General features: G+C 41.0%; 1 protein-coding gene across 1 annotated transcript in view; it reads left to right on the top strand.

Moving 5' to 3' along the window:
- CLEC16A (C-type lectin domain containing 16A) overlaps window positions 1–26569 on the top strand; it is a 190136-nt gene that overhangs the window by 131222 nt on the left and 32345 nt on the right. The window contains exons 26-27 of the transcript XR_012045029.1: window positions 8352–8437; window positions 23960–24111. The gene's annotated coding sequence lies outside the window, so the exon portion shown is untranslated. The remainder of the gene's footprint in view (window positions 1–8351; window positions 8438–23959; window positions 24112–26569) is intronic.

The following is a 26569-nucleotide window of genomic DNA, read 5'->3' as shown; positions in this document are numbered from 1 at the left end:
CTTTAATTCTCCATGTATAAAGCCCTTGCTTTGTAGTTTAAATAAATTGGTACCAAAAGTTAAAAGGAAAAAGCTTTTCTCAAGCAGAAGCATACTTGTATAAGAGGAGGTATTTATAAGTATGAAACTGTTACCCCTTTTAGTTTCTACATCTTGTTCTAGAATAGAGACCAGTGTCCATCTAAAGGCAGAAGTCCTTTTTCATGATTGTAGGGTTATAATGAAGGGAATCCAGCAGCATCAGATGATTAGAAATGCACTGAGCTGGAGCTGCCTTAGGCTAGAACAGTTAATTTCAACTGGAGTGGAGAGTGGACTCTGTATTGGGGCATACACTGGTGTAACTATTTTGACCAAGTAATTGTAGCAATATGAAACCAGGCTTGATTAGGCCAAAGATAGTGTGGAAATTCATTAGTAGTGGCTGACCTTGTAGAACCGTTTGTGCTTCAACTCCCAGTTCCTGCACAGTTGTCTTTCTGAATTGTCACCTCGTAAGGTTTGTAAGGCTGAAAGTCAAAGACTTAGAGACAATTAAAATAGTATAAATGTTTGCTTGCTATTTTTCCCCTCAAGGCACAGGGTGGATTTTGGTTTGTTGCTGTGTTAGGCCCAGGTTAAAGCCATGGGAAAGGAATGAGATATGAAGCTGTTGGGAGACAAGGCTTAGAGCAGTAAGCTGAAGAAGGAGTGTCCCAGCTGAATGACACGTTTGTGCTGAAGTCTTTCTCTTTTCACCCAAAACCAAATCTCTGACTTGCCCTTTGCTAGTTGGCAGTCTTGTGATTAAAGGAGCAGTTTGGCTTGAGGATAAGACTTAAGATCCTAGGACAGATGAAGCCTTTCATAAAAAGTTTGATCTCGCGTGGGAGGGCTAACGCCTGCTCTCCATGCCTAACATCAACAAAAGAGTGTAAGCTTTATAAACAGTGGATTCTTTGCTAGCGTCATTAGTTTTAGCCTAAAACAATAGCCCATAGCACTTTACTTCTGAAGATCTGCTGCTGCTGTCACACATAGGATTCTCTTCAGCGAGGCACAAAGCTATGTGTCCCTGAAACAAACAGCTGCTGCGTGTGTGCTAATTGATAGTGTTTCTGACGTCAACTAACAGGTCTGTAGGCAATCTGTTCCAGTCAAATGCACATCAGGCAGGTGACTACCCTCAGTAGTGGATACTATGATGAAGCCAAGACCCATGTCAGTCTGCAGCTGCTCTGGAAACCATTCACGGTTTGCACTTGCACACAAGCTCTGCAGTGTTCTGCTCTCCGTAGCAGCAATCTAGGAACTGGATTTGGAGCCGCATGTTGTTTCTAGCATATGATCAGAATTGTGCCAAAATATTTTTTTATGCTTAGAGTTGGACCTCAGAGCCCCCTCTCCACACCCAATTTTGAAGGTTGGTTCTTGAAAAAAGAAATGTCTAAAAGGAGAATAAGGTGTTTTGCTACCTATGTGACTCTTGGCAACCTCTTGCTTGTTTAATTGCAGAGCATGTTCAGCAGATGTCACTGAGTTAACCTCAGTGGGCTACTGTGTGAAATTGTGCTTTAAAGTCCTGCTAGATGTATACATGTTGTCTTCTGATATAGTTCAGAGCAACCCAACATAGTATTCCAGAAATCTGTTTAATTGCACTCTGATATTCAAGAATATCTTCTCCAGCAGAATCTTTTAAATGTCACTTACCTAGTATCCAGCCCAAGTTTAGGCCTGTGCCTTTTTAAATTTGGGCCCCAGTGACAGAAAAGTTCTGTTATGTTAACCTCCTTCCCGGACTCTGCAGCATACATTCTTCTTTTATACTAAAAATAAATAAAGAACATTTTTAGAATAATAAAATAAGAAAATGTTTATACTAAAATAAATGCAGAAGAATGGGAGTCCTTGTAGGGTTCATAGATAGGACATCTTACTGAGTATTTTCAAATTAGTATCAGATTCCTTCTCATCTCAGACCAAACTGTATCTAGTAAAAATGCCAAAGTAAATTAGGGATAATAGCTTTACAATGGAAAAAGCTTCCAGCAGTTCCTGGAAGCCGCTTCTAGCTTACATGTGTACTTTAATTTTTTCTGCACCTTCGTTCTTATTTCCTTCTCACCCCTACTTTGACTATATCTGCATGATATTCTCTTTCAGTCTCCTCTAGGTTTTTGCTCTGGGGTTCACTGCAGACACTCCAAACACAGATCTTCCCTTTTTCATATTATCAGTCTCTTCAAACATTTCTTTTTTGCTTCTCTGGACCTATGTGTGTTTCTCCTGCCCTTAAAATATTAAAGCAGTGTCCTTTTAGAGATAAGTTAGCTAAAAGTACTGTATATTAGTTTCATTGACTATGTTCTATAAAAAGCTGTTATAAATATAGCTTTTTCCAAAGGAAGGATAAGCAAGCTAAGAAATTCATATCTGTCAGATATAAGTAAAAATATCCAGCTATATTAAACATACTCAGGAAGCTGTGAATAGGAGTATTTACCATGTGAGTAATTTCAGTTTGTGATTTACTAAAGCTAGACTTCATGTAGGTTTTCTGCTGATTGTGATCTTGGTACTAACTGAAGGTGTGTGTGTTTTTGTCAGTAAGAGTGAGTGGCACAGAATGCAACCTAGAGTGAAAATAGAAATTATGTTCAACTTGTCTATGGCATAGCAGCAGGATTTCCCCTTCTCTCCCGCATGCTTCCTGCTGCTTTTTCCAATAATTTTAACTACCAGATAAGGGTTATTCCTCTGGGACATTTTCCCAAGCTAGTTAAGCTCAGTGCTATTGAATTATTTTTTCCTTGGGAGATGTTGAATTCTTCTTTGCTTACTCTTCTATTGCTCTTTAGTCTCTCCTCCAGACCATTTGTCCTGATTTATTGGTTAGTATTTACTACATCAGGAGGATTTGTTCAGGAGAGGAAGGGCCTCTGTAGTCAAGAGGAGTTTCAACCCACAACTGGTAGGTGCACATCTGAATGAGCAGCCAACCAGAATTAGCACACTTAGCATACCCTCCGCATCTCACCAACAAGCAGGTTTGGCTGAATGGCTGCTGGGTGGTTTAAGTATCCACCTGGCTGAAGAACTTGCATGGGAGACAGGACATGTGTGCACAAGGTATAATCTGAGGTAAATAACTTCCTGCTCCAAAATAGGTGAGTGGCATGAGTTATGATGGGCTCAGCACTAAGGCATTGCAGCAATACATTTCTGAATATTCCTGGTAACAGGGCTTGAATGAAATGCTTTATCTTCTAACAATGAATAAATTATTTCCTTCTTCCTATACTCAATCAACATATAAGCGTGTAGTCCACCTTTGAACCTTGTTATCTGTTGCTAAGATGCGGATTCTGTCTCTAGCTGTTGCCAGTTCCTGTAATTTCTCTTGCAGCATTGAAATAGCCTGTCAGGGAATGACCTGAGAAGAACAATACTATCTTCTGCCACCTTTCATCACACTGAGTCAGTACTACAGAGGATATGTTTTTTCCAGTCTAGCTTTTTTTGGTCATAAAACAAACCCTTGTTCCATTACTGACTAGTTCTGGTGCTTAAGTCCAGAGTTTCCTCTTTCCAACTAATGAACATATAGATCTCCAGAAATGAGTAAGGGTTAACTGAAAATGGTGATTAGAACAGCGAATTTGAATATAGGAAGAAAGTAAAATGTAAGTCAAATGTAAACTACTTTTGAACATTAGTGAAGGTGACACTTATTCAAAATGCTTGGACTTTGAAGCGCACTAGATAGAATCACTCAATGAGGTATGAATTTTGGATGTGGGCTGAAAATAGCTGAGTCTGGAGAAAGCTGGACTCAAGTCCTAGTTAAAGACTTCAGCTTAGAATCTGTATCTTAAAAGCTTCCATCAAAAAGCATTTCAGCTCTGCCCCAGCCAGACCAGGCTGTAGAATACTGGGATACATTTTGTTACTTTCTATGTTGCACTTATCTCCTGAATGGGGGGGAATTCTTGGCATGTCAGTACTTCGCAATGAGATTATTGCTTAAAGGAAAGTTTCATATGTCTGGATGTGCTTCAAAATCCCGCTGGATTTTAAGGAAAAACAGTATCTCTGTCAATCAGTGCTCTCAATGACCACTACAGTTCTAGAAAGCTGCCAGCTGAGGTGGCTTTAGAGTCCTGTGTTTTGCAGAAATTGACATGGAGAGAGGTGCTCCCTTAGTTTACTGAGCTTTAATGGAGCTATTTTGGCACCTGGAACTCCTGCTCATCAGCCACATACTTCTGGGCTAAATCATTCTCTCACCAGATTGTTTTCAATGAAGCTATTCTGTCTCTAATGGATTGTGGGCATTGTAGAGTAATTCTGGTTTGAATGAACAGACACCCAATTAAGTGACTTATTGCTACATATATCTCTAGCTTTATGTGTATTTCTGATATTGGATCATACAATCAGCCTACGTGTAGCCTAAAGAGAAGTTTGCTGTTTCTTTCTCTTGTTCTCAAGCCTATTGCCTGAACCCTCTCCCATCTGCTTGGCAAAGATGAGTTGAAGTGGCTATACTCTCCCTGGACACCATATCTGGAATACAGCCTTGTTTCTCTAGACTTGCAGAAATATTACTACAATAGTAAAGACACTTGTGAGGCAGACTTAGCCTGCAAGACACTTGCTTCTCGTCTGTCATTTCTTTCCATAGAAGACATTGAAAGCCCAATAAAATAGCAGATATTACCTAGGCAGCCAAGCAGCACCATAATAGGAGATAAACAGAGATCCAGGGTGCTTGTGGCTGCCAAAGGGAAGGATGGAGGGAGGGAGAGAAGGAAGGAAATGTAGTCCAGGTAGTGTAGTCATAGCTGCTGCTGTTTGAGAGTTGGTATCTCCCAGCAGCAGTGCCAACGTGATGAGGGTATCTGTTTGCACAGGAAGGAGCTGCAAGCAGGAAAGAGTTGGGACAAAGCCAGTTGTAATTCTCTGGAACGGGGAGAGACCAGGCTGAGGGTGTGTGGAGGAAGAAATCTTAAAATCCAAGCTGACACAGCTGCTGACTGATCCTTCATGTAGGCAATAAAGAGGGTTATAAAAAGGTCACTACGCAGCTGCAACAAAGCTTTCTTGCACCCTCAGTTGGACCATTCCTATAGAACATGACTGTGCTCTAAAGGGAAAAGAAAGCCCATGAGCCTCTTATCTGACCAAGATCAATATGTATTTTTTCCCTTACTTATCAACCCTACAGACCTTATAGAGAGAGACCTGTGTCTAAATGCAACCAAGCTCTCACCAGGCCTTGGTTCTGTTGACATTATGTGAATCCATTTGTGCTGTCCTGAAATGTCCCAATAAGGACAAGTTTCACTGGGGTTTGGGACCTTCCTTGTACACAAAGTTGTCTTCAGGACTCTTTACAGTACAGGTTCTTGAACGAGAGCATTCTTTAGCCTGGGAATGATGGTGAAGATTTTGGAGTGTCTGTCAGTATGGAAGGCGGCCTCTTGGCCAAAATCCACGCTTGTAAATTTTGACTGGTTTTGTTCTTTATTTTTTTAGCTCTCTGCTTATAAACCCAGGTTTCCTCTACACAACAGCAGAGCCTCTGAGGGAAAAGGAAAGGAAAGTTACAACAATTTCCTGTTAGAAATCTTTTCAGATTAACCAAATAGCTTAATCACAAACTGTGTTGTGGCAGTGTTAAAATTCAGTTATTCTTACTAAAAGAGATGAGTCTCTTAAAGGAAAGCTTTGGATCTTTTACAGATTAAAACTCCCGTCTTCAGCTGCTATTTCTGCCCTTGATAGTTCACTCTGTGATTACAACAGATGAGGCAAGTAAAACTTAAGGAAACAGTTCACATTTGTTGATGGTGGGGAAAAAAAAAATATTTAGCCGGGTCACTTTTGTCTTATGGACAGTGCAGGGGGGCAATTATGCCCATGTATATCTTATGCGGACAGGGCAGAGGGGCAACTAGTTACATTTATATTATGGTTCCACAATACACCACAAAGCCATCACCCTAGTTGTAGCATAAATATAAATACATATGTAACATTTCAAAAAGCAGATGAGCTAAATTTTCTTGTAAAGAAAAAAAAAAAAAGACCCAAGACAAACCAAATGCAACAATTTGCCTTGCCACAGTCCTTTGCCCACAATCCCCTCCCCCCAAGCCCCGTCACTGTATTTCTAAGAATATGCCACTTTCAGCTTTTCCATGTGTCACTGATACTGTGAACTCCTTAGAAGTTTTATACATAAATTAACTTCTCCGCAGTACTAACAGAAACCTGGCTTGTCTCTGAGGTCATTTGGTATTTCAGATAATTTGGATTATGAGAACTATCAGCCGTAGCACATTCACTTTCAGTGCTCAGTTCTCTGAGTTCATGCTGTGTATTTCCAGGGAAGGATCAGGCCACCCATCAGCACAGCTCCAGTTGCGTCAGGGAGACTGCCCTGCATCTTCAGTGGGTGAGGCTCTAGCCCTGTCTACTGAGAAAATTTGTTAAATTATGTCCAGACTTTTGCAATGCCAACTCTTCCTCGCAAACCTGACGCTTCTGGGGGAAGAGGGAGGGGGGTTTCCTGAGGCCTCTCATGTATCTGTCATGATGACAAGTTTCTTAAAAAAGAAGTAGGATTACTATAACCCATTTACAAGCCTGTTAATAGCAAAACAGAAACTGAAATTACACATGCAGTTCTGCTAATGAGAGGTTTGAGGTTATTTTGTTTTAATTCAGTGGCCATTTGGAGTCTCTAAGGTGAAGTAATTTAAAAAAAAAAAAGCTTTCTGAGTTTTCTTAGCCATGCCACTAACATGTCACTTGAATCACTTGATAAAGCCCAATGTTGATGTTACAAGTAAACAGTGAAATGCTAGAAAAAGGCAGCTACTTTACTGGAAACTCTTCATCCAAGGGCTATTTCTGCTGCATAGGCTCCAAGCAGCTGCTGCACAATATGACGTGATTATCTGAAAGGCTGTACCTTGGAGTAAAAGGAATGCTATTGATTTTCATTTTGAAGAGTTACTGAAACCTAGGAAGAAAGGGAGTGAGGGATTGTTAAGTTCCAGGTAAAGTAGAACAGAGATAATGACAACTGCAAGGAAGGCAAGTGGATGGGCAGCCAAAATGTCTGGCTGCCTTTAAAGCTGCATAATTCTATACCAGCAAACTTCGGGGAAACAGTCAGGTTTGTTTTCCAGGAAGAGATAATAATGTAGAAAACTCTTTCTTGTGGCTTTCTTTAATCACATGGAGGGATGGTGTTAAAAGCCAAACGTGCACAGAGAGACGCTCCCTTTGAACTACAAAAGCACAACACATTCCAGGCTCAGTTCACTAAACGGGTGCTTTACTGAAAGTTACAGTCATCTCTCATGTTGAGCTGACCTCCTGTACCTCTTTTAAAAACCACTATTTTAGCAGCCTTGGTTGTTACAGTATTGTCAGGACAATTCAAGCGTGCAGAGAGCATGTTGCTGGAACTGACATCAACATGCATATGCCATGTTGCATGTTTCTCTTTAAACATTTTTGAGCATATTTGACAATAGCTGTGCAAATCCAGTTAAAATATTTTCACTAGCTGAGTAGTCATTTCTCCAGAACTGTGCCTGGGAACATTTTGCTGATGTACCATAGTATCCTGTTTCATTTCAGATTTGTAGGTTCTGCTTGCTTCTAGTACAGATTGAGCTGTCATTTTTTGCAAATGTATGGGCACAAATCCCTGTCTTGTATCCCTTCAGTGTTTCCTGGAAGGGCTGAGTTGTTGGTGCTGTGTGCACTACATCTGGAGCACCTTTAAAAACCATAGGTATACCAAGTTCTGCTACAAGCAGAAACACAGAGACACATCTATGATCCTAGCAGGGATCTTCGTGTCACAGAAGTGCATTGCTACTCAGTGGAACAGTGAAAAAGTTAATTTGCCCTGCCCCAGCCCTACAAGGGCTGATTCAGTTGCATTGAAATGAGTTAAGACCATACTGTGACAGAGCAGTTGCTTTGCTAAGTTAGAGCTAACAGGGGACCAGGTTATAGCCCCTTTTGTTCCCCCTCCGGCCCTCATTAAGTCTATGCTATCTTCTTCAACCAGAAGGATAACCAAAGCACAGCAGACTGAGGCACCCAGCCTCAGCCCACACCTCCCCGCTGCTTCCCTATCTGGGGAAGAACATCCTCCAGTGAGATACTAACTATTGCCCTGAGGGACTTCTCTCACAGGTGCTACTCTCGTACCTCAGGTATGTTCCGAACAGTGAGAAAGCTAAAGTTTTAAAAAAGTATCCTGCGGCAAGACAAAAGGACTTAATAGCTCCTGTGCAAGAAAATAAGAGCATACTGGCCTAAAGCCTGCTTTTTCTTTTCAGGGAATTACCAACAGGCAGATGACAACAATCATTTTCCAAATTATAGTAACCAACTGCATTTTCTGTGAAGATGATCTTGGATTCCAGTAAGTAAAAAAAGTTACGGTTGTTTCTTCCGCCACCTTTTCTCCTTCTTCTTCCCATTTTTCCAAGAACTCAGTATTGTCTTGTATGCCTGCTTTGAACCAGTGATGGTCTGTATGTACGAGTCATCTGAACGAAGTCTTGTGGTAGTCCCTGCATGTGTCTGCTGTTGGCCAAAAGGCTTTGATTCTTCATGCACTCAGAAAAGACTCTGCTGTTTCTTCCCGTTCTGAGGTCTAAATCTCCACAGATCATTGGAAACTTTCTCTCCACTGCCAATGGCCTTTGGATCAGATGCTCAGGCTCTTATTTAGCTGCAGCCCTTCCCCTGAGGAGAACTTAGTTTCTGGAACGCTAACATCTGATGGACCTACCCCTGAAATCACAAATTAAATCTGCCCTGATGCAGAAGATGTAACTAGGCAAATAAAATAGGCTGGTTTTCTCCAACCCTTCAATTACTTTTTGTGCAAAAGGGATTTCTTATGCTTTAGCAAAAGCTCAAATCCTTTTGAGATCTCTCTTGAATTCAGTTTTGCAATCACTGCAACTTTCTGCAGCAACTTCAATGGGAATTTTGCCTAAAAAAGTCTGAGGAAAACTGAGGCCTTAATTCTGTATTGCTTGCTAATGCAGTTCACTGTAAATCTGAAATGTTCTTGGATTAGTCAGTGGCATGTTTTTTCTCTTGGTCAGTCTTTTATTTTACTCCATAAACATTCCGCCTTAATTACAGCTATTTTGGTTTGGTTTGGGGGTGTTTTTTTTTTTTTCCAATGAAATCTAAATTTAGCATTTAAATTTTTAACTTATCCTTCCTGTAGAATTAATGGAGAGAAAGTTTTGCACTCAACTCTTTCTTCAGCAGACTTTTCTTATCAGTAAGGCCATTTGCTTTTTGTGACAGAAGTAGCAAAGTCAATCACTTTACATGTTTGTTTGGATCCTACCTGCCACATTATTAATAGACTCTGAATGATTTCTCTCAGCTATTGGGTACATGCTTTCAGTTCAGCATTTTATTTCCAGTATGATCCTGCCAAACTCAACAGCAGGCTCCTGCAATAGCTGTTCAGTGACTCTGCTCTAGACTGAGAAGTTTGTCTTTTACTGACGTTCTGCATGACTGATTTGCCAGATCTGGTAAGCAAACAGGAGCTAGTACATTCTAGAAGCTCTCCTTATTCTGTAATACACAAGGGTGTTTCTTAATTACAGCAGTGTGGAGGTTAACACAAATAACAGAACAACTGGTAATCCTAAAATCTGAAAAATTCTAATCTATCCCAGCCACGTACTCCTGCTGCTGTTTTCCACAGCTTCTGACATTTCTTGGATGCTTTTTTTAGCCATTTTAGCTCCTTAATGTGACATGATTGGATTCCCCCCCCCCCCCGCCCCAAGATAGCAAATTGTCTTGACTCTGGAAGGGTTCGAGAGCCACCATAAAGGATGTGGGATTCCATGGCCCAGGAGCAGGGATGGAGAAAGAGAAAGGACAAGTTGTGGGGGAAGTTTCTGGATTGTCTCAGCTGTCTGTGACATCACACTCTTGACCTGTTTAAAAAACACCCTGCCTACATTGTTTCTATCACACGAAATACACAGCCGGCAGCCTTCTAGTTACTGGCTCACAGGAAAGAGCTAAAGTTATTGAGAAAAATTGCACTTTCAGGAACACGAAATCTAGATTGGGACTGGTTTTCCTTACCAGGCTTGACCAATGTGCTAAGAGAGGACACATTTTGATTTAGAGCACCTCAAAGAAAGGTTATACTGGCCACGCTGTTGAGGGTCAAACTAGTTGGACTAAGTCCTTCAGGTTACCTTTAGCACCTCAGTGTGGGGGCTATGTAAACAGTATGGATAAGCCTGCTTTTTCAGAGAGTGTCTTTTACCTGCTTACCAGTTTCAGTTTGGAGGATCAACCACTCAGCACAATGTATAGGTTACAGGAATGTACTGAAGGTGCTGTAGTGTTTATGTAACTCTAGGAGGGAAGTGGAAAGAATTATCTAGTATAGGTAGAAAGAGGAGCAGGATCTGCCACGTATGAATGGAATTACCTTATAGCTCTTTGGATGAAATGAGACCCTTTTTCACTTCCCATGAGTAAATGCACTTGCCCTACCAAGTAAGGACTTCAAAGTGCATCAAATCACCATTTTAAGGAAAATCATGGAAATTTCACATAGCAACATCATATTGAGTGAATGGGCACTACTTTCCCAATGCTAAATGTTTCCATCATTACTTTCAAACAGCTCCAGCAATCTCTGCTTTGGCTTTCCCTTACCTGAATATATTCCCATTGCCTCACCAGATGCGGGAGGAGTCATCAGCCCATCACGTGTCTCTGCGTGCCTATCTACACCACACCCACCTCCTCTCTTTTGCTTTCTCCCAGTTGCTGGCAGCATATGTTTCAGCTGATATAGGTGCCTGGGACTACTGCTATCAGAAGTTATGTCCGTGGCAGGCAGATTCAAGCTTGCCAACCAGTAGCTGGGTGGCTGTATTTAGACCATTATCAAGCAAAAATGACTAATGCCTGCTGAGAGCCAGAGTACATTGACTCAGAGCCAGCTCCTTCTGTACTACATAACTTCTTACAGGTGCCAGTATAGACACAGGGGGAGGAAGTCTACCTACCTCTGTCCTTTGCTGTCATCCAGCTCCAGCAAGTCTGTTCTTGCTCCCTCCGCCTCTGAAAGGACAGGGCAGATTTCACAACTTGTGTAACAACAATTTTGGAAGTCCCACAGGAGAAGACACACAGATAGTGAAATGCCATGATAGTTTCCTTATAGATTTCTCCTCAGGAAGAGGGGTCAATCCCCCACTCCTTACTTACAGGTGAGGACATGGCCCCCTTCACCTCCAGATTTTCCAACTTTTTGAGGGTGAGGGAACCAGGACGGCCACCCTTGTCACTCTGTTCTTTCTCTGCCTTGTTTACTTGCAGCCTGGTTGCAATGCAGTAGTTTTACCAGACTTCTGAAGCCAGCAGAGGTTTTTTTTAAAGGGGATTCCCATCCCACAGATTGTGTCTGAGTGCAGATAAACTCCTTAAGTGTCATTTGGGTGGGGAGAAGGCTGAAGGGTGGAGAAGAAGAGAGAATGGGTTTGTGATATGATTTCCCTGTGTTACCTCTGTAGAAAGTTCTCTGCAAAGCCTTGTTTGTTCACGTAGAGCAACTGAGCCCCTTTCCATAGGAACTGGTAGCTAGATATTGGTCAAAAATCCTGCTATTAGAATTATAGGGCATTAGTGGAATATAATACACACATTTCTCTCTGATTTCCTCTTTCTTTATCGACAAGAGAGAGCAGTGGCCTTCATGGGACAAGGTGTCCTCCCAGTACACCAAATTCTGGCATTGAGGCAAGGTCTTGACACAAGGCTGCTGTGTGCTTGCTGGAGAGAAGAAGCTGTTTCACTGTTGGGAGCATGTCTCCATGATCCACAGCCCACAGCAGATCAGATCATTTGATTGCACAGTCATCAGTAGCAATGTATGAGGCCACAGAGCAGAAATAAGTCTACATGGAAGAGCATAAATGATGTATTTCTGTGGGGGACTAACTAACAAGAACTTCAAAGAAGGGGCCTTATCCTCAGCATGGGAGGCTTAATAGGTCTTTCTTAAGTCATATGGCAAAGCAGTTGTCCAAATGACCATACCTAAGCCAGAAGTTCCTGGTGCATTAGGGAAGGCAAGTATGAACTGAAGAATTAAAGGATTACAATTACGTGAGTAAGAGCCTTCTGTGAAATAGAGGAACAGAAGGAAAGGAAAAACCCTCAATAACACTAACAAAAGCACGTTCAAACAATACTATTCCCAGGCAAATAATCTTTCCAAGAGAATTAATAATCAGATGTGAAAATCCTGGACCAGATATGACTGTGGCTTTTAGCCGTTTGGGATTTTCAAAATAAAACAAAGGAAAGAGCAAAATCCTGAAATGAAATCTCAGTGTTATTCATATCATGTTCTAAAAAGCAGAACAGACCCTCTAAACATCTGAGCGCTGGCAAGCTGCTGAAGTGTAAGAGCCACCAAATTCAAGTTTATCATTGATGAGGTGGCAAATAGAAGATTAATATCCTGATCTGCAGTCTGATTCTCCTAAATTAGGTCATACACTTTCTGTGTGCAAACCCAAGAGTTGGCGAGGAAGCACTTCTGATTTTCTTGTACTCTAACACCTGAACTTCCTGTCAACTACCAACATCCTGTTTCTGTTACTGTCAGAGCTATGCAGGCACTTTACAGTCAGATCTGATTAGTGGAGGCCAGGTGGCGTTATTTCATGGGTTGTTATACAGTGAGTAAGCCTTTCTGCTTAAATCACTTAAATCTACTTAAAGGCTCGTTACTAGTCCCAGGAGGGAGAATACGTCTTGTGTCAGCCTGATACGTGCACAATATAGTCCCGCTTTTGCTGCCTCTATGATCAATGGCAAAACTCCCCCAACTTCAGTAGAGATTCATGAAAGTATTTAGTTCTTGAAAAGTTCTCCTTTTCATACTTTTGCTCTTGAGAGATGGTTGTCTTAGGTATATGGATGGTCTTGCCCTTTCACGGCGTTCCACAATCAAACATGAGAGTCCTGAGGTAGTTGTTTTATTTGCCAAGAAACTGGGTTTTTTTCCCCCGATGGTCTAGTAGCCAGAGCACTTGCTTCCAAACAGATTCAGTGCTGGAAGAGGATTTGGTTTAAGTCCTTGTTGCTTCCCTCAGAGGTGAAGGTCCTGCACTACACAGGCTTCTGTGGAGGAGGGGAAGGCACTTTGGTCTGTGGAGGCTGTACAAACATTAGTGCATCTCTCTGGGCTGAGCAGAAGAGAGCAGGGAAAGTCTGCAACCTGCTGCTTCAATTGCTCCCTGGGCCTGAGAAATCCTGTGATTTAGTCATTGCTCCAGAATTATTTCTGGACTTTACTTATTCACTGTTAAATCCTTATTCCTTCTCCTATGCACACTTAAGTCTCTAGATGCTTAATTCCTTTTCCTGGACTTGCTCCTGAGTTATCAGCTCCATTTCCTAAAGTGGCTGAAGCAGAGGTCACAGACTGGAGTATTTCCAAAGCAGGACTAGTGTTCGCAAGTCTGAGCTCCAACTTGATTGTATGAAGATATTTCTTTCATTTAAGCTTACAGTAAAATTAATAAAACTGGACCAGGTTTGGAATATTGACTAGCTCATCCTCCTCAAACATGTCTAATATTGAACCATACAGAGCAGAAAACCTGAACTGATTTGCAAAGCAGAAACCGAGTTTAGTGAAAAGCTGGTTGTTCCCCTCCTCCACCATCAATAACATTAGTAAGTATTGTCTGATGATGCCCTTTTCCCCTCCTCAGCCTTTAATTTCCTGGAGGATGATATCTGACCAGCAAATTTAGAGGACTGTGACTAGGAGATATGTTCTCCAACTGCAGTGGTTCTGGTGTAGTTGTTTTACAGTAAAATGTGCCATTTGTTGTACACCCTGCATGGAACAGGCCACTGGCTGTTCTGTTTAGATTTGTAAGCATTATGTCTCTTTAAAATGACATTAATAGCAAACAGCATTACCACATGCAATTTAGATGTTTAGTAGTTACCAAGAGGAGATAATATTTATGCCAGCTTTTTCATGGCAGGTCAATTATTTTGTTAGCACAGGCAACAGTATATTTGTATTGTGCAACTCTTCCTAGGAACTGAACTGCGCTGAGGACAGGAAATCATGGGAAGCAGGATGGATTTGAATTAAAAGGAAGGGTTTTGTTTTTCTTGTGTTTGGATGCCAGTGCCTGTTGAGCTGGAGTGACATACTGTGCAATCTGTGCTTCTCATTATGCAACTAAGCAAAAGGAAGACCTGTAAGAGATTAAAGTAAAAGCAAATAGACTGTAGTTATTCTTATTTTGAGTTTAGTTTCCTTTCCCTTAATCTGTTTTGACGTGGTGACACATGGTCTCCACAGGTCAAACCTCTAGATTCTGGAACAATTTTGCAAGGTGCTATTTTACAGAACTTCCTGAGCTGCACTTGGCCGAAGCTGTCCTAATCTAAACGTATACATGACCACCTAACCCAATGGACAGTATTTAAAATTCAGCCACTTCTGTATGTTTTATAACTAGTGAGGCCAAGCCACTTTCATAATCTGCCTGCTACATAAAGACTTTGACTCAGACTGGGGGAGTTTCATAAATACTTTGCTCATGGTTATTTAAAAAGACACTGTCTTATGAAGGTGTTTAATAGGTGTCTCTTTCCCCTCCTTTTTTTCTCGACAATCAGCACGTTATCTTAATTGTGCACTTAATGTGGCTTAAGCTTGAATAAAAGAATGCATTCATTTCAGCTCAAGCACTAGAGGCTGTTAAAACTGACCTGCAATAAGTTCAAGCTTTAAAAATTTGGACCAACAGTAGCATAATTTGTATGGTGATTAATTAAGTGGCTTCTCCAAGTCCTCAATAAGGGCTCAGGCCTTCACCATTGTCAGTGGAAATTGAGCAGTTCTAGGACTGTGCTGGATTATGTAACATGTCTGAATCTTGGAGTAAAAAGCTCTAAATCAGCTGTATAATTGTTCTGCACTTGGGACTCCTTTTTTATAACAGAAATTACAGCTGGCAAGAGAACTTGTGAGAACCACCTGTATGGCCTTGCAGCTGTTATTCCCTCTGTGCAATTCTTTCAAAACCCAGCTCATATTTTCTCTGTCTCTCTCAAATGCATTACCTCCTTCCAAAATTTCACAGCCTTCCAGGATGCTTTCCTCTGACATGCTACAGTCTTCCCAGATTTCACACAGAATTTTCCTTTAGAGATAAAACATTTTCTCTCAAGGTTAGTTTTGAGCTCAGTTCTGCTGACTTCACTAGAGATTGAATTAGGCCCTGTAAGAAACCCTGAAGACTGCTGGCTGTTAGTTCAACCTGGCATTTGCTTCAAGCTGGCCCTGCAGTGATTTTTTTGTTCCACCAATGGCCAGCATTCAAGCTAGTGGAATTACACATGCACTCATAAATTCACGCAGAGCCTATTTATACCAGCTTGGAGTATGCCTATGGGTTGTGTTTAGCATTTATATGCAATTGCCTTTGGGCTTCAGACGGGCTTGTGTACAATATTAACAGGTAATGGTTTGTGTACAGTGTAACTACAGCAGACTGTATGCAGCAGTCAGCTTTTCCTTTCACGTGGATCAGAACTTCAGGTCTGGCAGATGAACTGTGATATTTTAAACTTTAAGGAGTCAGAAGAGATTATTCTTCCCCAGTAGAAATGTCACTGCTAAAACGTATCTATCTGGGCTTCCACTCCCAAAATGTATTTTGGAATGATGTGAAATGTGCTGCATTTCAAAATCACCATCTTCTTAAAACTGTATTGAAATTACAAAGGAAATGAGATATGTAGGAGAGCAAGGAGAAAATAATATAGATGGCTGAAAAAGGCAGCCCTGTGTAGTCCTTACTTTATACTTAAGACACAGACATAGCCTTACCTGGACATAAGGCCACACTTGTGTCTTTCAATGCAGATTTGGAAGCCCTAAGCTATTTCAGCATCTGTGATTGAAATTGTCATTCTGTTCACCTTGGTGATGAGCTTGTGTGTGGTTTTGCATACAGTGCATAAATTACACTTATCGGGAAGAAAGATTACCTAGGTTTTATTAGTTCCAAAGCATAATAAAAAGATACACAGTACAGGTTGTGCAGTTCACATGGACAACTTCTTCCTCATTAGGTATATTTGTTTGAAAAGTAGATATAAAATAATACTTAGATAGATGAGAAAATAATCAGCAAATACTTCTTGATTTGTAGGCCTTTGTACTTTTATTCCCCCGAGTTAAAGGCTCTTCCTAAATACATGTGTGTATTACAGTTAATCTTCCAGGACTAGAGCATGAATACCCATTGCACAGGTAAGGGAATGAAGGCATGAGGAGGTTTATAGACTCAGAGTTTGAATCAAGAGACTTTTATCCTACTGTCAGAAAGATGTGGAATTTGTTGTGGTTTCAGCAGGGCAGCTGTAAAATGACTAGAAAGAGAACAGGCCATAATGAACTAAAAAAAGCCAAACCTCTCTTTACTGAGTACTCTGTTACTGAAACCCTTGCAGTGTTGCCTAATGGTCAAAAAAAAGATGATACACATTCTGTTATGTGCTGTGAAAAATCAGTCTAAATTATCCATACAGTTAAAAGCTGGAGGGAGATTACAAGGTAAAGTAGTATGATGTATAGAACAATTTGTTGGCAGAGTCCAGAATGAAACTAAGGGTTCCTGATGCCTTGGAAAGGGTTCTGTCCATGAGTCTGAGCTATAATGCTTCACTCAAGCTATTTATGAATAGATATTTTGTACAAACTATATAATGCAAGATTCCAGAATCACAGGGCAGGAGGTAGTTTCCTTGTTTGGAGTTCAGAGTCCTAAGACTCATTTCAGCAGCACTTCACCCAAAGGCTGAATTTCTGTTCTTTCCTATTTTCTTTTCCTATCCCAAGTACTTCTGCAGCCAACTGGAGCATCCTTTGTGCCTTACAGCTTCAGTAGGCCCTGCTATTTCACACTCCTCCTCACTCTCTGCTCCTAAAACAAAAGCTGTCCTCCTTTATTTGCATTTAGACTCCAGAGAAAATCCCTCTGACCAGTATGTACATGCCTTGTATTCATAAAATTCAAGGCCAGAGTGGCATGTGGGCCACTCATTCGACTTCGCATATTAGACAATATCAAGTGTTCCTGGTGTATTCTGTACTAAGCTTAAAGTCCTCAAAACTGTGTGTCCCTGGCAGAAAGTTGAAGACATTTGAAGTCTCACCAGTGCTTGAGACCTTTACAACTGCAACACACAAATTAGGTGAGATTTTCTTATTTAATTCCCAAGGACAAATGACACTGCAGCCTGTTGAAAAAGCCGCTCCTTAACAACATCCCTTAATTGCCAATCTGACCTGTACTCCCATCATGACAGTCAGTCTGGCCCTAAAGACAAACAGGCTAGCTGAGAAGGTCATCCGCACCACCCTATGAGATGCTTAATGGGTCTGGCTTCTCAGGCTTTAGAGAAAGACTGAGAAACCCAGGAATCACTGTCCCTGTGTGCAAACATTCATATAATCTCTGAGCCTTCTTCTAAACTCCTGCTGCTTCAGCTATCCACTCCAGAAAGGAGTTAACTGCTTTTTACAGTGAGCTGATGAATTAAAGCAGCAGATGTACACATATCGGTTGTTGGAAGTGTATACAAACCCAGTGTACAACAGCATACTGAATGCTATAAAACACATTGTGCATAAGGCTTGAGATGGTTTCGACAGCTCTGCCCTCTGGGCCAGTAATGAATCCCCTGTAAGGTCTAAGATTTCTCTCATTGCAGCTTTCTTTTTCTTTTCTTTACTGAATGGAAACTTAGAGGAATCATTTGGCATAACTGACAAATTATAAGAACAATATTGGTTGTAAATGCCATTGTACACCTGGGCCTTTGTAATTAATGTCCATAGAGAGGAAAACTACAGCAAACTTACGCTGAACAGCAGGTTGATCGTATGCTCTATTAACACAGCTCAGCCAGTCACTAGCTTTTTCTGTGCAGCAACAGTAATGAGAAAATTTACAGCAGCCAGAAGCTCTTGTATGAAAATTAAAATTACATTACCAAATGTGCTGGGCTGAGAATACTGGAACTGAAATTATTACCTTTAAGAAAGGCACCATCTACTTTGCATACAATTACACAAATATAGTACGTGCCAAATACATATAGGTGATAGCTACATGATACGTTGCAGAGCTGTGGACTACAAGAGTGTAGCTTATGCTCTGGACTACTGTGCTGTTATACCATCTTGTCTGGGAAAAGCTTCTGTTGGCTGCCAGTTTTACACAGGCACTCTGACAGGTATTTTCTCCTCTTCCTACAAATTTATAATTCTTCATGCTTTTCCCTTCTTCCTGGTTTTCCAAAACAAAAAGACCTGCATTTGCCTAAGATAGTAACTTACACATGGTACATTTAGTCACAGGACAGTGATGGATTTACCATTAATCACATAATTATTGACTAACTGTGTGAGATGAGATAAAAAAGATCCCTCTACTTGAAAAGGGAAATCCTATCTCATGGCTGAAAAAGGCTTGAGGTACTGAACTGTAGTTTCAGTTTGTTTTAAACAGAAAACAATTGCTATGTAATACTTGTAAAGCTTTCATGGCTCACTTCATTTTCCTTTGTATAGCTGGCCTTGTTGGGAACCAGGGAGAAACCTGGGGAAGGGTTCACACAATGTCTTTTAGGCACCTAATTTACAGATCTAATTGCCCCCTGGCAGTTAGGCATCTGTCTCTTTTGATTTTATTTGCTTTTGATTTTGGTGCTTTTGATTCGCACCTAAGTCAGCTGTTTAAAGTAGCTGGAGTGAACAACTTACCTGGTGAGAGCAAATGGGAGTGTAAGGGAGGCAGAAAACCTAAAATAATCTCTGAAGCATTTGTCAAAACAATTTCTGAACAGATGGTGTATGTGGAATACATGCCTGAAGAGTCTAGCAAGAAGGCTTACTGGTTTTTACCTGGGGAGAGCTAAGAAAGTAGCTAGTAGCCTTACTCCTTGTGTAGCACATGTATCTCCCAAATTCACCCTTGTGATAATGTTAGAGATCGTACCTATCCTACTTCAGTGTCATGAGTCTATAGGATATACCAACTCCATCTCCAGATCTCTCTAGATTGCCTGAACAGTGATGGTATACGAGCAGGTCAAGAAATAACTAAATGAGACTATTTCACTGAGTGTTACAAAATCTGTAAGCCTTAGTCAAGTCCGTGTTGTAACATTTTTTGGAGAATATTTTATGTTCACTTCTGTTTTCAGTGCTCTGTCTGCGAACCAGATGTTGTTCAAATCCCAGAGAGGATACCTAAAATATCAGCCTGAAAGTTCAATCTGACTCAAATTCCAGTAATAGTTTCTGCTGTAGGGAAGTTGATTTGGGGAAAGTTTGGTTAGGGTGAAAATGTAACATAGTTATCAGTTTCAGTTTGAAGGGCACAGGGGAGACTTGCAAATACTCTGGAGGGCTGGAAGGAATGGGGGCAGGAAACTGCACGCAATCTTGTATAGACACTTTCAGTAGCAAAACTGAACAGCATAGATACGGTTTCACGTCACCCTCAACCTGTGAGTTAGCTGGGGATCTATCAAGTAAGAAATCTTTGTGATGCAACCATAGCTCTTAGATTTAATTTTTAAAAGATACTTACTGTTATCTAATAATGTTATCTGTAGAAAAGTTGATCTTCACTGGAAATTGATTTCACTGGAGCTAAGATTTCACTCCAGATGTTTGTATGTTCTGATATGATAAACCTTCAATTGAATATGGTTAATATTTTTATTTTTCCCTCAACATGTGTAAATGTGGTGACTAGAGCAGATTTACCAAGAGATATAATGGGTCCACAGTATCCTCCCTATCTCTTCGCATTCACAGTGTGTCTTGCAAAGTGTCCTTCAATTCAGGATCCATGGGAACAGTACAGTGCTGGGAACTCCTCCGTGCTCCCGTGACTTCATGCAGCAGCCTGTTAGACCAGTATAGTAAAGCACCTTATTTTTAGTTTAAACTTTGTGAAAGATGGAAGGGATTGGTGAAATTATCTAAGATCTTCAGTCTAAGATAAAGGTAACTGAATTCAGAGGCTTCCTTTACAGTGACAACGTATTCATCTGCCAGTACACTGGTAACTTTTCACTCTATCCTGACTTAACCTGGGAGCATTGTAACCAAATTAAAGGGTGGCTTTATAGCTACATGGAAAGTACAGACTTTGAGATTTGATCCCACTTGTGTCTGCCTTCTCAAGCTATCTCTCTATTCCCTATTCTCTGCTTCTGCTGACACCACCACTAAATGTCCCAGCATTCATCACAGTAAAGCCACCCTTTACTACTATCTCCTCTGAAAATTTGCTAATTATTTTTCCTATTTTTTATTGGTTACTATTAAGTTCATTCTTCTTTCTCATCATTCACCTGTGTACATATTACATGCCTTGACTATTGAAACCACTGATCTCTTTTCTGCTGCTCGAAGTCCACAGTAGAGTATCAGGAGGCCAGTTAGCGTTAGAATAAGGAAGGGCCAAATAGTTGTTTGCTTTTTTAACAGAGCCAAGATGCCCATTTATACTATGAAAAGCAACTAAAACAGAGCAGAGATTCCAAGAGATTTGACAGCATCTAAGTAAAGGCCTAAACTTATCCTGCTTACCTATCCAACTGGGTGCATCTTTCCAGGTCTTTTGTCTGTGTGGCCTGCACATCTTATTTTAGTACAGTAGTTACAGTTTCTTCACTATCTGCATTTCAGCTGCCTGAGAGAGGAACTTGATTTATAACAACTTCAGATTCCTCTCTTTTCCCAAGGTGCTTGACTAAGATTGATGATCAAGACTTTCCTCTTTCCTCTCTTGTTACCAAGCTCAGTAAGTCCTGGATGACAACTAGCTCACCTTACATAAAAGAAGCCAGCCTTGTGCCCAGTCCTATTCTGTCAGGTAAGGAGAAAAAATGTCCCACTGTCTACTTTAGGGCTTCATTCCCACTCCACCTGCAGTCATGCCATGCTGCTATTGTAATCCCAAATAGAAAGAGAACTGTGACTGGCTGGACATGTTGATGATTGGAAAAGATAAGTTGCATTGTAATGCAGCCAGTGTCTTAACTGATGGAAGAGCACATGGAAGAACACAGTAAATTCTTTAGTGCTTGACATCCTTCAGTTGAGATTGGATGTCTGCCTAAAAACTCTACTAAGTTTAATTACACATAACTGGCTTTGATAATGTTCACTTACGCAGCAGGCATAACTATGCACTTTGCAGGAATAACTTCTGCACTGCAGAAAACTCCTGGTGAAACTTCTGAGGCCTTTTTTATATACATAAAGTCAAACTAGATGAATGTATTGGTATCTTCTAGCCTTCAAATCTTTATGGCATGCAAAGATGCTGTAAAATGTAAGTAAAGGGGCTTTTTGGAACTAATGTACCACCGATGATCACTAGATCTGATCCACAACTTGCATTAAGCTAACAACACTGTGCATGCATTCTGAGCCCACGCAATACTGCGAGTGCACAGATGTCTGGGTCAGAGTGCCCTCTCAGGCATCCCGGCACCATTCTGCATCTGCCCATGGAATACCTCACTGTAAACCTGAGCATGTTTTGCCCCACTGTATTCAGTATAGACAACTACAGGCTGTAGAATTCAGAATCATGTGTAAACAAGGATACTGTTAAGATTAAATCAAATAACCCTTTCCTGTAACAAAAACAGAACTAAAAAGGAATTAATTACATTGGGAAGAAAGAGGCATTTAATGAGTATTTCTATGGAAGAAGTGATAAGTGTTTGGCAGTAGATAAGTGTGTAAGAAGCCTCTGATTAAAAACATACTAATCATGTAAAGAAAGTTCCCCTTATTTACCACTCAGTCAGAACTTTACTTCCACAGCCATGTCTGGAGGGATTATGCATGCCTACAAGCACAGCACAGTGGCCAGTGGATCTTATTCAGCAAAAAATGAGCAAATCTTCACAGTTGCTTTGTTTCAGTTAGCAGCAGAGAACAAAAAAAACCCCAATACTCTGTTAGTCAAGATGAACCTTCATGCTCACAAGCAGAAGCAGGCCAGGCAGTAGAGATTCACAGAAGGAGACAGAACTCGTGAGGAGTGATGCCTGGATTTATCATTCTTCTATATGGCTGGGAGCTACAAAAAAATACACCTGTAACTGAGATTAAAGCGACAACAGAAAAGTGATCCTACTTTCCCTTGCTAGTATTTATCAAGAGGAGCAGAATGAAGGAAGCTGCACAAAAGTAGCTTGTGACACAGTTAGTTATTTGCTTTATTCTGTTTGGCTGCTATTCCTTCCTCACAGTATCTGCTCTTCTCATAGCTGAAGACTAGAGGGTAATTCCTTTGCTATGCACAAGCATCGTCTCTGTCATTCTTGTCTTCAATAACCACATCCAATGTCACTGAGGTCCAGACAGAGGGGAAGTGCTTTTGGCGTGTGGCTAACTCACCCATCTGTCAGTCAGGAGTTTATATTCTGACTCTTTGGCCTTTGCTGTACTCGAGCAGTGGTTACATGTTGGGACGGGTGGGAGAAGTTGGGCTTTTCTTTACGCTCCCTGCTGACCTGTGTTTCTCTTATTCCATGGTGACACAAAGAGCAAATTGGACCCAGGCGTAGCAAATTTGGCTGCTATGTTGGGAAACAGCTGTGGAAGAAAAAGTCAGATACAGTGACAGGATCTGAGTACTATGCAGAAGTATGACAACAGACAAGTCAGTGGCAATGAAAAGTCTTGAACGGCACTTCTTTGCAATTGGGAGAAACAGCCTGGAAACCTACTGCACATGCAGTTGTTAGCTTACACTTCGACTGCACAGAAAGCAGTGTAGAGTCTGAATTAAGTCACTGCTACACAGCCTTTGTCTCAAAGCTGGAATTAATGAATAAATGCATTGCTCACACAGCTGTCAGCACCATGAATGGAGGGGTGGAAGGAGAGCCAGGGACTGAATGACAGCCCAGCACAACAAAAAGGGCTGACACTGGATCTGAAGGAGAAGGTTCAGGAGGTGGATACAGTGTTCAATAGAGGATTAAGTACAAGCTGGGTGAAGAGTATTGATGGCTAGATACGGTCAGCGTGTTGCCCTAGGGGACACTTTTTTCTTGACTGTTGAAAATAGCATCAGTGCTGACTGCAGCTGAAGCCTTACTTCTTGTAAATGACTTCAATCATAACAGAATTAGTGTGACCACAGCTTCACAGTGGGCAAGGTTATGCTTGCCATTCAAGAGGCTCCTATTGAGTATTCAGTAACTCTTCATGGCTAAATTAACCTGCTTCTCTGAACACCTACAATTCTATTAATTAGCTCTATTCATTAGCAAGTGTTTTACAGCTGCAGCATGGTATGTAAATTAACCTACTCTGAAAGCAAATATGTGTTTCAGTCTTTAAAAAGCAAGGCAGCCTCAGTCTTGCTGCCTGTACAGTCACAGGAGCATTGCACTGGAGCAGGGCTGGGGTGGTGTCCCAGCAGGACCCTGCTGCACAGTTCCCACCCTGCTGCTCTCTGGGGGACAGAGACCCCCAGGGTCCTTGCGGGTGACACAGCCATGCTGCAAATGGTATTATTTTAAAGCTGTCCCTTCCCCACTACTTATAAATATTTCAGTCTCTTCAGAAAACGTGGCTTTGCTCTGCTCCTAAGCATGGCTCGAATTCTTCCATAGTCCTCTACCAGATTGACCGTTTACTTCACTTTCCAGCCACAGCCAGGAGTGAAAAGGTCAGAGGTGAGAGCTGGGCAAGAGGGGGAGGGACTAGAAATACCACTCTTCAGGTACTGTTTAGCAGGGAGGATTAAAATCACAGCACTGTTACGTGTTTCCATTGCTTTAGGTGCAGAATACAGCAAATTCCCTATTTGACCTTGCTGGTACTTTATTAAACAGAGGATGAGAGATTTGACAGCTGGAATTACTACAGAAATCTTCAGGAGACTCCTGCTATGCCCCTTAGATGTGACAGAGTCCTTAAATCAGTGCACACAGGTAAGCAGACATTTTAGAGAGCCCTTCATTAGTTCTTACAGAGGGTAAGTCAGAGTGGCACTGTGAACATACATGCTGTTGTTAGGATTTCTTAGTTGCTCTGGAGCAGCTCACATGTACCTGCTAGAAAGAGGATCTGCCTGGCCACTGTATTGTATGCTGGGGAGAGAAAGAGAGAAGGAAAGGAAGGAAGGAGAAGAAGAATAAAGCAGGTGAAAAGATACGTAGTTTAAAAATACAGGCCAGCTTTGTCTCTTTTTTTCCTTAAGGGACCTTTTATACAATTCTGACCTTCTTATCCTTATTTATAGTTTTGATTATATTTTTTTGTTGAGCTATCCCACATTTGCATTTCATATTAAAGACAAAATGAAGGGATTTAGGCACTTCATGCAGGAGGGTATGGACTATTTCTGCTCAACTTACTCTAAAGCAATAAAAAGGAGAGAGAAAGTAGGTTTGTTTCTGCCAGCAAAATGAAATGGGCTCAATCCTTATGCTTTTCATTCCATGCCTCTCAGTGGGAAGCCCCTTACCATATATCTAGGTCTAGTTTTGTTTGTTTTTATCAGGGGTAGTGGAGAACCTTCTAAGCTATATTGTGCTTGTTCTACCACTAATGCTGTCATGTGGACACTCGTTTATATAGCAAGGCAAGAGTCATTAGTTTGGAGCCTGAAGAGTTAAGATACTACAGTGTGGGGCTGGGAAGAGAGTACAGGGAAAGGGATAACAATCTCTGCTGACAGCAAACCAGTTTGGCAGCCTTCACCCTACAAAGACTTTTTTTTTTCCAACTTATCAAAGCTATTCACATTCAGGCAGTCACTTTGCTCTGCTCTTGTATCTGCTGCATAGCACAGTATTCACTACTTTCCCGATGTATATTCTTGCAGCTGCTGTGGGAAAATGCATCATTTGGCAACTAATTCCAGCTTTTTAATTAGGCAGAAATGCTGTCTGCTAATCTTAGCCAGGGATGGCTGACAAGGCATTGGGAGACTGCTAGACAGGACCAATCCAAAGAACATTTTTAGGAAAGCAGCACAGTAAAGGGTCACATGATACTGCCTGTATGTTCTTTCTTTTTCCCTTTTTCACAACGTCCAATGCACTGTGAGTGATCCTTAGTCACGTTGGAGGAGGGAACCTATGTATTCCAAAGAAACATCAATGATGTAAGAGCTGATTTTATAGAGTAAATGATACTAAACAAACTATTCAGTAAGGAACACTGTATAACACATACTCAATGTTTCCTAAAAGTGGCTTTAGCTTTAAAAGGAATGTGAATTACAGTAGAAGGAGAGACCTTTTATCTTCCAAACTCTAAAGATGACTTCATTTACTGCTTGCAGTTACTGTAAGCACCACAGATCTGTGCTGATAGAATACATTTCTCTGAAAGACTCTGTGCCTTCTTTGAAGTGATTTGGTTCAGCTGGTTTTCTAAGTCAGCTTTTCATGGATTTCAGGAAGTGTTTGGGGGAGGGGAGAATCACTTTATCATAATGCAGGTGACATTTTGCCAAATTAGGCATCTCAAGTCATTCACAGTTACAGCTCTATGGGGCACTGATTTTGCATTCAGACAGAAACCCAGTGGTGCCTTCACCAATTTCCTACAAATGGTATTACAAAACACTCTAATGTATTTTAACTTTCTCTGAATGCAGTTTAGCCACTGGAAATTACAGCTGCAAATCTATAGGCTTATGCTCTCTGGATCCTGTCATGGAGCTAAGTCATAGATTCTTTTAAAATACCAAGTCTGTGCTCTGCAGATCACCAGGAATTTAAGACAAGAAACACCTTTTAGAGGTCTAAAGATGTCTATATCTTTGCCATTTTGTGTATGCCAATTTAAAGAGAGAACTAAGCTATCCTTCCCCCAGTGCATCATAATGATACAGTGTTCATGGCCTTTTAAAGTGCGTGAGTGGCATTTCTGGAGAGTTTTATTTTTCCCCACCGACGTTCATGTGGTTTGGTTATGTCAGACAGCAACCTCTTCTTGCGTAGAGCCTTGTAGCTTTTAATAGAAATAAGGCAAGCCAGAGTTAGCTCAGCCAAGGGTTCGATTCACTCTTTCAAAAACTATGCACCGCTGTAGTCTTAACACACTGTTCCTGCTCTCATGGATTTAGAAGAGAGCTAGATTCCTGGGCAGATTCATCCTGAGTACATGTTCTACTCGCATCTTTCTATTTTCGGCTTTTTGGGGCAGGAATCCTCTGTCTGCTGGACTAGCACTAGAACAGGCTAGTTCGGTAGGGCAAGGAGCAGGACCATGTGGAGACCTGTCTGCACTTAAACACTCAATTAGCAATTAAAAGTTTAGGTACCAATAGGTACCAGAGCCTTTAAAACGAAAAACAGAGATGCTATTTTTTTAAAAACTTTCACAATAAAGTTTATTATGTTAATATCATTAAAAATATTATAAAATAATAAAATA

Source organism: Ciconia boyciana, chromosome 13 (genome assembly GCF_034638445.1).
Source record: "Ciconia boyciana chromosome 13, ASM3463844v1, whole genome shotgun sequence".
Taxonomy (NCBI): domain Eukaryota; kingdom Metazoa; phylum Chordata; class Aves; order Ciconiiformes; family Ciconiidae; genus Ciconia; species Ciconia boyciana.
The sequence above is the reverse complement of the archived record's forward strand: the minus strand, read 5'-3'. Positions and strand labels throughout refer to the sequence as shown.